The sequence below is a fragment of the Erpetoichthys calabaricus genome, chromosome 5 (assembly GCF_900747795.2).
Source record: "Erpetoichthys calabaricus chromosome 5, fErpCal1.3, whole genome shotgun sequence".
In the NCBI taxonomy this organism is placed as follows: Eukaryota; Metazoa; Chordata; class Cladistia; order Polypteriformes; family Polypteridae; genus Erpetoichthys; species Erpetoichthys calabaricus.
Window position 1 is genome coordinate 83,047,160 of NC_041398.2, and position 11,935 is coordinate 83,059,094.

Here is an 11,935-nt window from a genome sequence, read left to right on the forward strand (position 1 = left end):
CTTGTCAGTGAACTAATTGTGCTCATGTTTGGAGGTTGTGGCACAGACCCCAAGAGCTCACCTACAGACGGATGGAAGATTTCGCTCCTGCCCATGCCTAGGACAAAATGCTTTCTCGCACTCTCTCTTAAAGTTGGACAAGCGCAAGTATAACTCTCCTTCAACTATTATATTATCGTGAGTGTTAAGCTGATATTAAACAGAAGCTAAACTATAATCTTCCGCTAGTGTTACTGATTCTTCCTTAATTGTAGAATCACTGCCATACTGCTAGGGAAAGATATACGGTTTGGTAAAGGCTGCAATCTCTTAATGAACTTCTTCGCAGGGAATGTGTGTGCCCCCTGCTGGATACAGGCGAATACACACATACATGGGCCAACTTAGCGTAGCTAATCCACCTAACCTAAATGTCTGTGTACTGTGGGAGAAAAGCCAGGGAGAAGGTGCAAACTCCAGATAAGGAATACCGGTACATGAAATCTGATCTCCTTACTGCAAGGCAGAAGCGTTACCACTGAGTGTGATGGTCTTTGTCACAGTGAAAGTGTTTTTAACTATTTATAGCCTTTTTCTTTTATAAATAGTCAAAACGGCACACTTACCCTGGGGTGAGAAAAGGTAATGCAAAGAGTTCCTCTAAGGGACAGTATTGCTGGCATAAGCAATGCAGAAGGCAAGTTGAGATGCCATTGTTAGAAGACGCTATTGGAGTAAATGGGCCCATTAAAAGTTTGAACAACTTCCTGGAGGCATCAGTGCAGAGCGCTTGTGTATGGCTGTGTAAACATTCACACGTACACTCGTCAGGGTGATATGGAAGGTTCCTTTCATAACATGTCACATTGGGACGTGGACCTTAATAGGTTAGGCAGGAAGGGAGATAGTGAGGTTTGGACATAGGATCTCCACATCCATATTAAATGGCCTGTCAACCAACAGAGGTTGTCGTTTGAACAACTACTACCACTGTGAGTTAGTTGGAAAGGGTTTTGCAACCTCGCTTTGACTTCGTTAAGGATTCTTAATTTTTGTGTGTATAATTTTTGCCAGGTGATTAGTTTATGCTTGGCCTTGTAGACATGTGGCATCACATTTTTGGTGGCAGTGTTGGGATAATAACGCAGAGGTAAGTAAAAGAGCTGACATTGAGATGACAGTATGGTTCCACAAGAAGTCACCAGGGTATGAAAATCCTGACCAGTCCTGTGGAGTGGTCCTGGTAACTTCGAAGGCCAGTGAGGATAACACCAGCATTAGAGTTTAAAGGCAGTGGAGGCAATTCTGAGAAAGGTTATGGCTACCCAAGAGACCAAAGAGCAATACCTTAACATCCTCTACTACCAGATTACCCAGGTACAATGGCAAGTGAGTTGCCTGCAAGTGTTGCTGTCTCCAACACCTGAAGAATCTAGTGAAAGGCAAAGGTGCACACGAGAGGTGGTTCTCCCTGGATAAATCATCCTGAAGAAGAAAAATTGTAAATTTATCCCTGAAACCTTTTGGAATAGGTTCTGCTCCACCAAGTAGAAGGAGGGTCAGCCTCCCAGGAAGTTTCTGGTTTTACCTGAAAGTAGGAGTGCGTGTGTATGTGCATGCTGGCAGCAGCTTGCATGTACCACAGGAACACAGACACCGAGAAATTGAGAACAATCCACTAGAAGAGAAGCTACGTGAGGTGGACATCACAACAGCATCACCAGTTGTTTGTACCAGGCCAACGTGCGATGTGATTAGTTAGGTAAACTTGGCCTGGTATATAAAATGGGAAAATTACCAGTAGGGGATGTTTGACTGTCTGGCATTTGTGGGAAGGTTAGCTGAGTGAGAGTGTAGTGATTCTTTGGGAGCTTTCCTGTATATTCTGTAGATATCTTCACTGCTTTCTTTTGTGTATTTTTGTGCTTGTGCCATTTTGTCACTTTTGCTTTTGGATAAATGTTCTTTTTCATCCCCTTTGACTTTTGTCTTGTGAAGAAAGGAGAAGGAGGAAAAAAAAGTTTTCTGGTTGTCCGTTTTATTTTCTTCTCATTTATTATTTGAGCCATTATATGTACTCTACAGATTCACTTGTTTTTGTTTGTTGTTGTAAATATTCTTCATTTCATTGCAGAGGACTACATTTACTGTTGAGTGCATGACACTGGAATTTGCTTTGCTGGCATTAGACATACAGAGCATTTGTTTTTGGACGTCTTCATGGAGGTCTGTGCTACCATTTTTCCACCACTGGTCCATTTGGGCATGTTTAAAAAATAGAGTTCAAGCGTCTGTCTAGTGGTGCCAGTAAACGGGGCATCACATTGTGCTACCCGTACCCAAAGTGGTGGTGTTTTGTTTAGCTAATTGTATATTTCATGGATTTCCTTGTTCAGCCTATAATGTGGCTCTAACAGGACCTCTTAATTACCCTGAGGTTTTCCACATACTGTGTGCATCATCTTATTTATAAAATTTGTATTTTAGCTCTAAAAATATTGTAGCACTCTGGGCCTGTATTCTGTGAAGAGCACTATTCAAAAATAAATGTCCTTGACTTTGACAGATGCTGAACTCACATAAGTAATTAAACATTTGCTTTGTGTTATACTTGTATACTCATCACCAATCAGCCATACAATAGAACTGCGGTGATGCACTCAGGATTGAAGGCTGCATCCCATTTGCTCTCGTGCCATTCAGATATGTTCACTCATTATGTTAGGCACATTTATGTTGCACAAATAGACACACCTTTGCCATCAACAAGTCCCATAAATCTTGTGTTTTTGATATGTTTACAGTGGAATATACTGCTTCAGTAACCCCACAAACTGTGCAGCTCTGTATTTCTGCCCAGATACCAACATATCAGATATTGTGTTATTAGAGCTATTGGACTCAAGTTTTTAAGCGGAGTAATGAGCTGAGCAACACAAATTTCTAGCCAATTCACTAGTTTTGCAATACAAACTCAAATGTTTTATTTCATGGTACTACTAGCGCAGCCCATTTTGTCTCCATTGTACACTAGAGCATGTCTAGAGATAACCATAGGTTCAAGATTTAACTTGACTTGTACTTATTAAACCTGTAGATAGAAGGCACTGCCTTTAAGGGGGTTTCTTCATTCTTCTGGTTTTCCTTTGACATCCCAGAAATATGCAGATTCTTTAGAGACTTCAGATTTTCCCAATTAAGGTTAAATCCTGTTATAGCAAATACCAAAGTAACACAATTTTCAGAATAACTTTTGTGGGCTCAGATGAGTGTTCATAGATCATCATGTTAAACGAATCTTGTTTTAATGAAATGTACATCTCAGTATAATGAACGTTTTTTTGACCAAAAATGGCCACCGAATATAATAATGCGATGGAAAAAATACTTAATGCTACTCCTACTTAGTTTCCGTGTGAGCAGTTGTGTCCGTGTGCAGATATTGTTCTGTAGGAGTTTCCTAGTGCTTCTCACAATTTTCTTTGAGAGGAACAAAAACAAAAATAAGCGAGAAACAGCTTCAGTTTGTGCTGAAAGAATAATTAACAATACTGGAAAAAGTTGATTCTGGAATGAAGAAAATGTCATGGTGAAAGCATTTTAGAATCGCACCTTCACCTTCATCAAACAACTCGTTTTTGTCTTGCATTTTCATACCTGTATTTCTATAAAAAAAAAAAAGTTGAGACGTTAGATTTATTTTCAAATAAAATATTTTTTGCAGTTTAAGAAGTGCTGTTTTTTTATACAGGTATTATCAAGCTTGGGTCACAGAGTTGCACAAGAAACAGGAAGATGAGTCCAGGTAATTTGTTACTGTATAGAGAAGGCAGGCACAGTCTCAATACTTCATTCAAAGCAGGAGCTGCTAGGACCACAGCACAGACGATTGTCCTGCTTTAGCTGCCATCTTCAGAGACAAATCAGGAGAGTGTGAGGAAGAGTAGATCAAAGCCCAGTGTTAAATGTTAAAAAATTGTGTGACAAGCGCAGTATGTGGTAACCCTGATCCTTCAGAGGATAACCAATTACTTTGCCCTTCCTTGATTTACTGTTTACCAGAACAGCCATGGAGCGGTCCTTGTGCCGCTTCTGTTAGACATATTTTCACCGTATTCATTATACCAAAATTTCTGTTATAACAAGATACTTTTTATGGTCCCATGAGTTTTGTTATAATGGGATTCCACCTGTAATAAGTAAATTTGAGTATGTGTGAAGTGGAGCAGCACCCCATCGAAGGTTGCTTTCCACCTTGTGCCCATTGCTACTATGAGTGGGACTGGCTTTCTGCACCCCATGAACGGAATAAGCACTTTAGAAAATGGATGGATGCATGATAGGATGGACAATGTTTCTTATTTCCATTGCATTCAGAAAATGAGCATAAAGCCTACCTAGTATGTAAGGTATAGACTCAGCGGCCACTTTATTAGCTACATCTGTTCAACTGCTTGTTAACACAAATATCTATTCAGCCAATCACATTGCAGCAACTCAATGCATTTTGGCATGTAGACATTGTCAAGACGACGTCCTGAAGTTCAAACAGAGCATCAGAATGGGGAAGAAAGGTGATTTAAGTGACTTTGAATGTGGAATGGTTATTGGTGCCAGACGGGCTGGTCTGAGTATTTTAGAAATTGACGATCTACTGGGATTTTCACGCATAACCCTCTGTAGGGTTTACAGTAAATGGTCCGTAAAAGGGAAAATATCCAGTGACCGGCAGTTCTGTGGGTGAAAATGCCTTGTTGATGCCTGATGTTAGAGGAGAATGGCCAGACTGGTTTGAGCTGATAGAAAGACAACAGTAACAAATAACTACTCATTACAACTGAGGTATGCAGAAGTGCATCTCTGAATGCACAACACCTCAAATCTTAAAGCAGATGGGCTACAGCAGCAGGAGAGACCACACCAGGTGCCACTCCTGTCAGCTATGAACAGGCAACTGAGGCTACAATTCACATGGTTTCACCAAAACTGGACAACAGCAGATTGGAAAAACGTTGCCTAGTATGATGAGTCTTGATATCTGTTGCGAAGTTTGGATGATAGGATAACTGGCATCAACAACATGAACGCTTGGATCCATCCTGCCTTGTATCAACAGTATAGGCTGCTGGTGGTGGTGTATTGGTGTGGGGGATATTTTCTAGGCACCCTTTGGGCACCTTAGTACCAACTGAGCTTCATCTAAATGCCACAGCCTACCTGAATATTATTGCTGACCATGTCCGTCCCTTTATGACCACTGTGTACCCATCTTCTGATGGCTGCTTCCAGATAGATAGATAGATAGATAGATAGATACTTTATTAATCCCAAGGTGAAATTCACAATTCCAAATTCCAGCCTGATAATGTGCCATGTCACAAAGCTCAGATCATAACAATGAGTTCACTGTGCGCAAATGGCTTCCACAGTCAGCAGATCTCCATCCAATAAGAGTATCTTATTCTCTGCTTAATTTTAGAGAGTGTGAGGCCATTCAGCCCAGTTCTGGTACCTCTCACTCTTATTAAGAAAAAGCTCTAGCCTCTAGATACGACTCAAACCACAAGGCTGCCAGTTCAGTCCATGCTTTGAACCCACTGTGTGACACACTGAAGGTCACTGACTGGCTGCTCTCTGGCTGTTGCTAGAGGTGAATGGTATGGACTTGGTGAAAGAGAGTCCAATGTTGTTTCTGTCTTTTGTTGTATCTAAAGATATTTTTCAAAGCGTGAACATGAATTTATTTAGCTGCTCTGTGTAGTGAATATTATTTCAAGATTCTTTATACGGCCAGAACATGTTTTTTACATGGTATTTCTATTGAGTTGTGGCACTGGCAGAACAGAGAGCCTGTCTTTTAGAGTCCAAGCCTTCCGCCTCTTTTTAAGATCTTGCTGTCATAGCAGGGCCAGTGCATTCAACCTGCCATCTTGATATTTCATTTTCCATTGAATTTTTTTTTTGGCTCATATTAAATAGTTTTCAATTCAAAGTAGCCCGAAGTCTTCATGTAAATAAGAGCCAAGTCTGCTACATAAGCGCATGCGTGTGACATGATCACCGTCTTGGAAGCAGCAGAAATGCTGGTAACATCTGGTTTGGATTTATTTGAGTGTTACGCCCTGGGTCAAGTCATGTCAGTGTATAGGACTTATTAGCAGTGAAACAGACAAGAAAAACGGTGGACTGTTCTGTAGCTGTAACTACAGAGTGTCAACGAGGGCAAACTGAAACAGTTCTCTATTGCTGCTTTCAGACACTTCTGTGAACAACGTGTAGGTGTTCAGAAAAAAGGGCTGAAGGCTGGGATGTCATTGATTTGTTAGATTTTATGATTATGTAAAGAGCTCAATGCAGTAACAAAACATAATTCGAAAAAAAAGTAACAAGTACAGTAAAGCATTCTAAAGACAAGTCATGAAAACTACAAATGAGGCAGAGCTGCCATGATGATTCGATTGTTGTGCTGGGTGACTAAACGTCTTTGTGTTTGGCAGGCACCACTGAAATAGCGTTCTACAGTTATTGATGGATCACCCGTCATCTTTGTGGTTTACTGTTTTTTAAATGTGCACAGGACTTGGCAGGAAACAGAATTCTCCTGACCATTCTTTGATGCAGCAGCAGAACAGTGCAATCTGGCGAAGAAGTACAAACGCCTTTATGTGGAAAAAGCTGGAATTAACAATTGGCCCAAAAAAATGAGTAGCAAGAAAACATCTTGGAGAATATAAAAAAAAAACCCAACTTGGTATCACTGGAGCACTTTGAGTAGTGAGAAAAGCGCTATATAAATGTAAAGAATTATTATTATTATATATACTGTATAATTTTCCTAAAGAAAATGTAATGATTTGCTTACGAAAAATTCTTTGCAGTATTGGACCGGCAAAAGTAAGACTTTTCAAAAAGCTTTGTTTTGGACCGAAGCATTAGGATGAAAACTGAAAAATTTTATTCAAAAAAGAAATGTGATGAGTACCGATCATTAATATCCCAAAAAAGAGTGTTTGTAAACTAAGGTTTGTATTAAAAGATAATAGAAAAGGGGGTCAGCTCAAGTTGGATGGTTGGGAGCCAAAGTCAGAGGGGCGAGATTGCGTTGGTTTGGACATGTGCAGAGGAGAGAAGGATGCTAAGGATAGAGCTGCCAGGGAAGAGGAAAAGAGGAAGGCCTAAGAGAAGGTTTATGGATGTGGTGAGAGAGGACATGCAGGTGATGGGTGTAACAGAACAAGATGCAGAGGACAGAAAGATATGGAAGATGATCCGCTGTGGTGACCCCTAACGGGAGCAGCCGAAAGAAGAAGAAGAAGTAACGTCCTTCAAAAATCATGCCAGAAATTAAAACACTTGATTTCATTCAACCAAAGAGAAGTGATGCCAGAAGAAAGAAAGCAACGGTGAAGAATGGGATGCTTTATGATGGCGTTACAGCACCACAGCAGATATGTACCATTTTGGACTTGTGAACCGAGCAAACTAATTTTAACGCGGATGGATACTAAGCAGCCACAGTTATCGCTGAGGCACCATTTTCAATCATGTCTGCTTTCATTCGCACATCTCTCTTAATCATCAGTTACTGCTGGATTTTCATGGAAGGTGTTGCATCAGACCGTACTGAATCAGCGCACCACAGCAGCAAAGAAACAAACACAATTTATTTTTTCCATTTGCTTGAAGTACTTTATCATTGTCAAAAAGCGTAGAATTGTTTAAGTATAAAGTCAACAAACTGTACATCCCCAGAGTTCAAACTCTTACTTTAAATTGTATTTTGGTTGTGGAGAGTGAATTTGAATCCTGGTTCAGTGGGCACCTAGCATGTGATGTAGGTGTGCAGTTAAACAGGACACCAGCTACATTACCTCGTGGGTTTATATTGAGTCTCCTACTCTTTTGAGCTTATGTTTAAAGGCAATTTTGATATTTTTTTATGATAAAGGTTTGAGCTATTAATTTATTAACTGATATAACAGAAACAGCAAGGCTTCAAGATATATAAAAGAAATAAAGTTAAGAAAATGTTACCTTTTTAAAGGTGTGCCTTCTGTTTCATGTTGTGGTTAGGCCTGGATCCTGCTGGCAGGGTTTCTAAGCTGAAAAAGGGAACTTGTAGTTCAGCTGAATTATTTAAGAAGGTTTAAGATGGCGTGGACATGCGGAAGCACCATGCAGCAGTGCGCTCCTAAAACCTAAAGGTCATGAACTCCTGGGTCACCGAAACTGATGGATTGCCAGTAAAACTAGTGGACCAGGTCAGTTGTGACCATTTCCGGTATTACCATTCTGCCATATCCTGTTAGCAACTGAATGTAACCAATGATGTTAAAGGTGCTTTGCCTGTGTAATGAGTTTTTTGGAACTGCAATGCAACTGTTGAAGTGTATAAAAGCGCCCGCACTAGTTCCTCTCTGTGGCATTTTGGTGTCTCTGTCTCTGTGAGTGTACCACCTCTTGCACAAGATTATAGAAAATAGAGAAGATTGATTGACGCTTCCTCCTACTTGTGTTTTATTGCCTCCATTATACTTGGAGAACTGGGCATCCTTGTGGGTGGTTTTTTGTTTGCCAGTCACTTCTTCCACATGGGAAGTACAGTAATGTTGTTCTAATGTTATTTTATTAATAAGTCTGAACCATTTTTTGTAGAATAAATAATAAGTAATGCATATTTTAATTAATATTTTTCAGTGAAAGTTCTGCGTTAACATGCAAAATTGGATTATGAGTAGTGTAAGAGCCATTTTCCTTGTTCTATAAGATTCATGAATGTTTATTAGATGACAATGCATAAACTATGGAAGGTTCCTATAACCCCTGTGAATAGAATCATTTTGGTATGTTCTTGCCATTTCTAATAGCTTGGAGTAAACATTATTCTTCAGTTAGTTAGTGTCAGCCCTGCCTTGTGTAAGGTGTAGAGGCATACGGTTTTTAACCGTGACCGCACGTTATCGTGCCTGGGCACTTGCCTATGTGCCAACCAGCTTACGAGCCTTTAAGTAGAAAAGAACAAATTAAGAACCTTTAAGTAGGAAAGAAGAAATTAAGAACCTTTAAGTATAAAAATACTAAAGTCTTTCAAGAAAAACTAAGTTTATAGAAGATTCATTTTTCCCTTTTTTTTTGCCTTTTATTCTACGTGTGTAACTATTTTTTCTTTTATTCTTGTTTGGATTATTCGCTTTTAACTTTCACTAAAAACCTTTAAAATGAACTCTTGGACTCTGTGAATTCTTTTGACACGCGTCTTACCCGTGCCTGATGACACCTTATATTTTTGCAGCTACAAGTAGGTTTTGCTTCTATAGAGACCTGTGAGTATAAAATCTGCACATATATTTGCTTAGCAGAGGCTTTTACTCAAAGCAGCTTACAAAAGAGGTCAACATGATCGAGTAAACATCAGTCTGGAGGATTGTTTGGGAACAAGTGTCACAGGACAAGGTTACAGAATTGATCACCACAAGTGAAGAGCTTCTAACGAAATCGAAGTGAGTTACAATTCCTAGCTTACAAAACATCTGTTAGACAGAAAGTCACCAAAGAAGAGGGTCTTCAGACACTTCCTGGACACACTGAGGGATTCAGCAGTTGAGACGGAGGCAGGCAGCTCATTCCACCAGCCAGGAGCTACACATGAAGAGAGTTTGGACTGACATTTGATCCCAAACAGATGTCATTCAACAGTGGACCTGAGCGGTCAAGATGGAGCATAGGACCTCCATATATAAAGGTGCTGACTTAGTCACTAACAGTCAACACTCTGTGTTACATATTTCTTACAGTGTGTCGGTGGCAGACCAGAAAAGAAAAAAACAAAAAGCTAATTATATTTTCTATAGCACAAGCTGTTTCGCTGTTTTTCAAAAAGTTGATAGAAAGAGAATGGCTGATGATGATGTTTTTGAGTGAGTTAAAGTGATTAGTAACCTGTACCATTTCTCGTTGGTAGACCTTTATTCCAGTCCATTTTATGATGAGCATCACCCACACCATAGATGCTTTCTGTAGACCAGGCTAGCAAGCCCAGTGGATACCCCAATAGGCAGTTGTGTTGAGGTGTCTACATCTTTTTTCAGGGATGAAGCTTACTGAGTGTTGTAAAAGAGAGTGCACAGCAGAGAGTCGGACGTTAGCTTTAGGTGGTGTGACGTGAATTCCATTGGACTGCGGAGAGATGGACAGGCTCTTTGTTCTTTCACGGATATTTCCAGAATCATGGGAGTTTGTCTGATGTGGCTTTCAAGAATGTCTGCTTAACCAAGAACATATTGCATAGAGATTTAATTGTTATTTACATTGTAACTCTGTCAATGAAGAAAACAGAGAAGTCATTAAGGGGTTCGAGACCAGACATGTATCCCATGTAATTCGTAGAATTGAAAATGAAAGAAAAAGAAGCAAGGGAATGGACGTCTTCCTGTTCAGTTCAATTCAAAATGTATTTGTAGCATACGCAGTTATACATGTACAACGTGCAGTAAAATGTCATCCTGGTTTATTACTCAAAGAGAGTAAAAGATAAAGAAACAGAAAAGCAAATATAAGTCTAAATAGAACAACTTAAATTTTGAATGTAATATGGCTACCGTTTCCATTATGGGTAAAGGTTTTCTCCGTTGTGGAGTTGTGTTCTTCATTGTTCGAATGGCCGCTGACTTCTGATGCCTTCGCTGTTTCAGTAGCTTCCGGGCTGGATGTCCGGTGCAATGCCAGAAGTGGTGTCACTTCCCTTCCCATGACTCGTCCTTGGGTCTGTAGGGAAGAAAGCCCCTCGTCCAGACACTCCATAAGCTCTTGTGTAGCACAACTTGGATGGCAGAGATCTGAACACGAGGCAGGTATTGAAACCTCAAAATTGAATCTTTCAGAATTGGGCAAAACCTGAAGTAAGAGTTGGCAGAATTGGATAATGAACCTGTAAACAAAAAAAATTGTTTCTGTTTACAAAAACTTTGTAAAGTTCTAGCATTATTGCAACTCTTAATTTGGGGAAAAAAAAATAGAAGCACCAGACAAATCACGCTTACATACTGATACAAAGCATGATGCAATACAATGAAATCATTAAAATGACAAAAAGAAAGTGAACAACAAATAAATACTAAATACCAAAAGTAAAAAAAATACTCCCAATCCCACAAACTCTAGTCTAAAGTGTCTGGAGATCCTTAAACCTGAGGTTTGGGGGGCCCTGTGATCCTCAACATTCACCACTACATCCAACAGGACGCAGATGCCCTAAACGGAGGAGTTTCAAGGATCCTTTTAGGGGAGTCGCTTGACCAACACATGGTGGTGAGGCAGATATGAAGCACTTGATTACCACATCACCCACCTCAGCAAGTTGTGAGATTTTCAGAAAATTATTAGGGCAGTGTATTAGAGCCGCCATTGCAACGTACAGTACTTGAAATGGTTTGGATACGAAAGGTGGATGCCCTCTGCTTGCCTCCAATGGAGAAGTGTCCTAGAGTCTGGCTCAGGAGCCACTGCAGTACAGTGTTTTTACTAATAGTTATGAACGCCTTCATATTAGTTGGCTCCTCTTCTCGACTCTCATGTGAAGCACTCCTCCTTCTGCCTTACGGTGCTGGTGACTTGAACAGTCATTACTTTAATACCTTGCTGTCCTTTTAGATTTGGCTGTGTGTTTTTATCTCTTTAGAGTTCTGATTCTGCCTGTCTTAACGGTGTGAGGGTGAAGCTTTGTGTGTAAGTCCTGGGGGCAGTTCGATGGAAACCGGATCAACTCAAGAAGAAGAATCCTAGGTGGTGATTGGTGCATAAGGCTGTCAATCAAGGCTTGCAAAGGTGAGTTTTTCACATCCTGTACATGCCAATCTTCTCAGTTTGGCCATTTCATGGAGCCTTTCAAAGTTTACTAGAAATTAAAATTGTGCCCCATTATGTTAACAGTGCTTTTGAAGAACTGAGAGAGCAGATC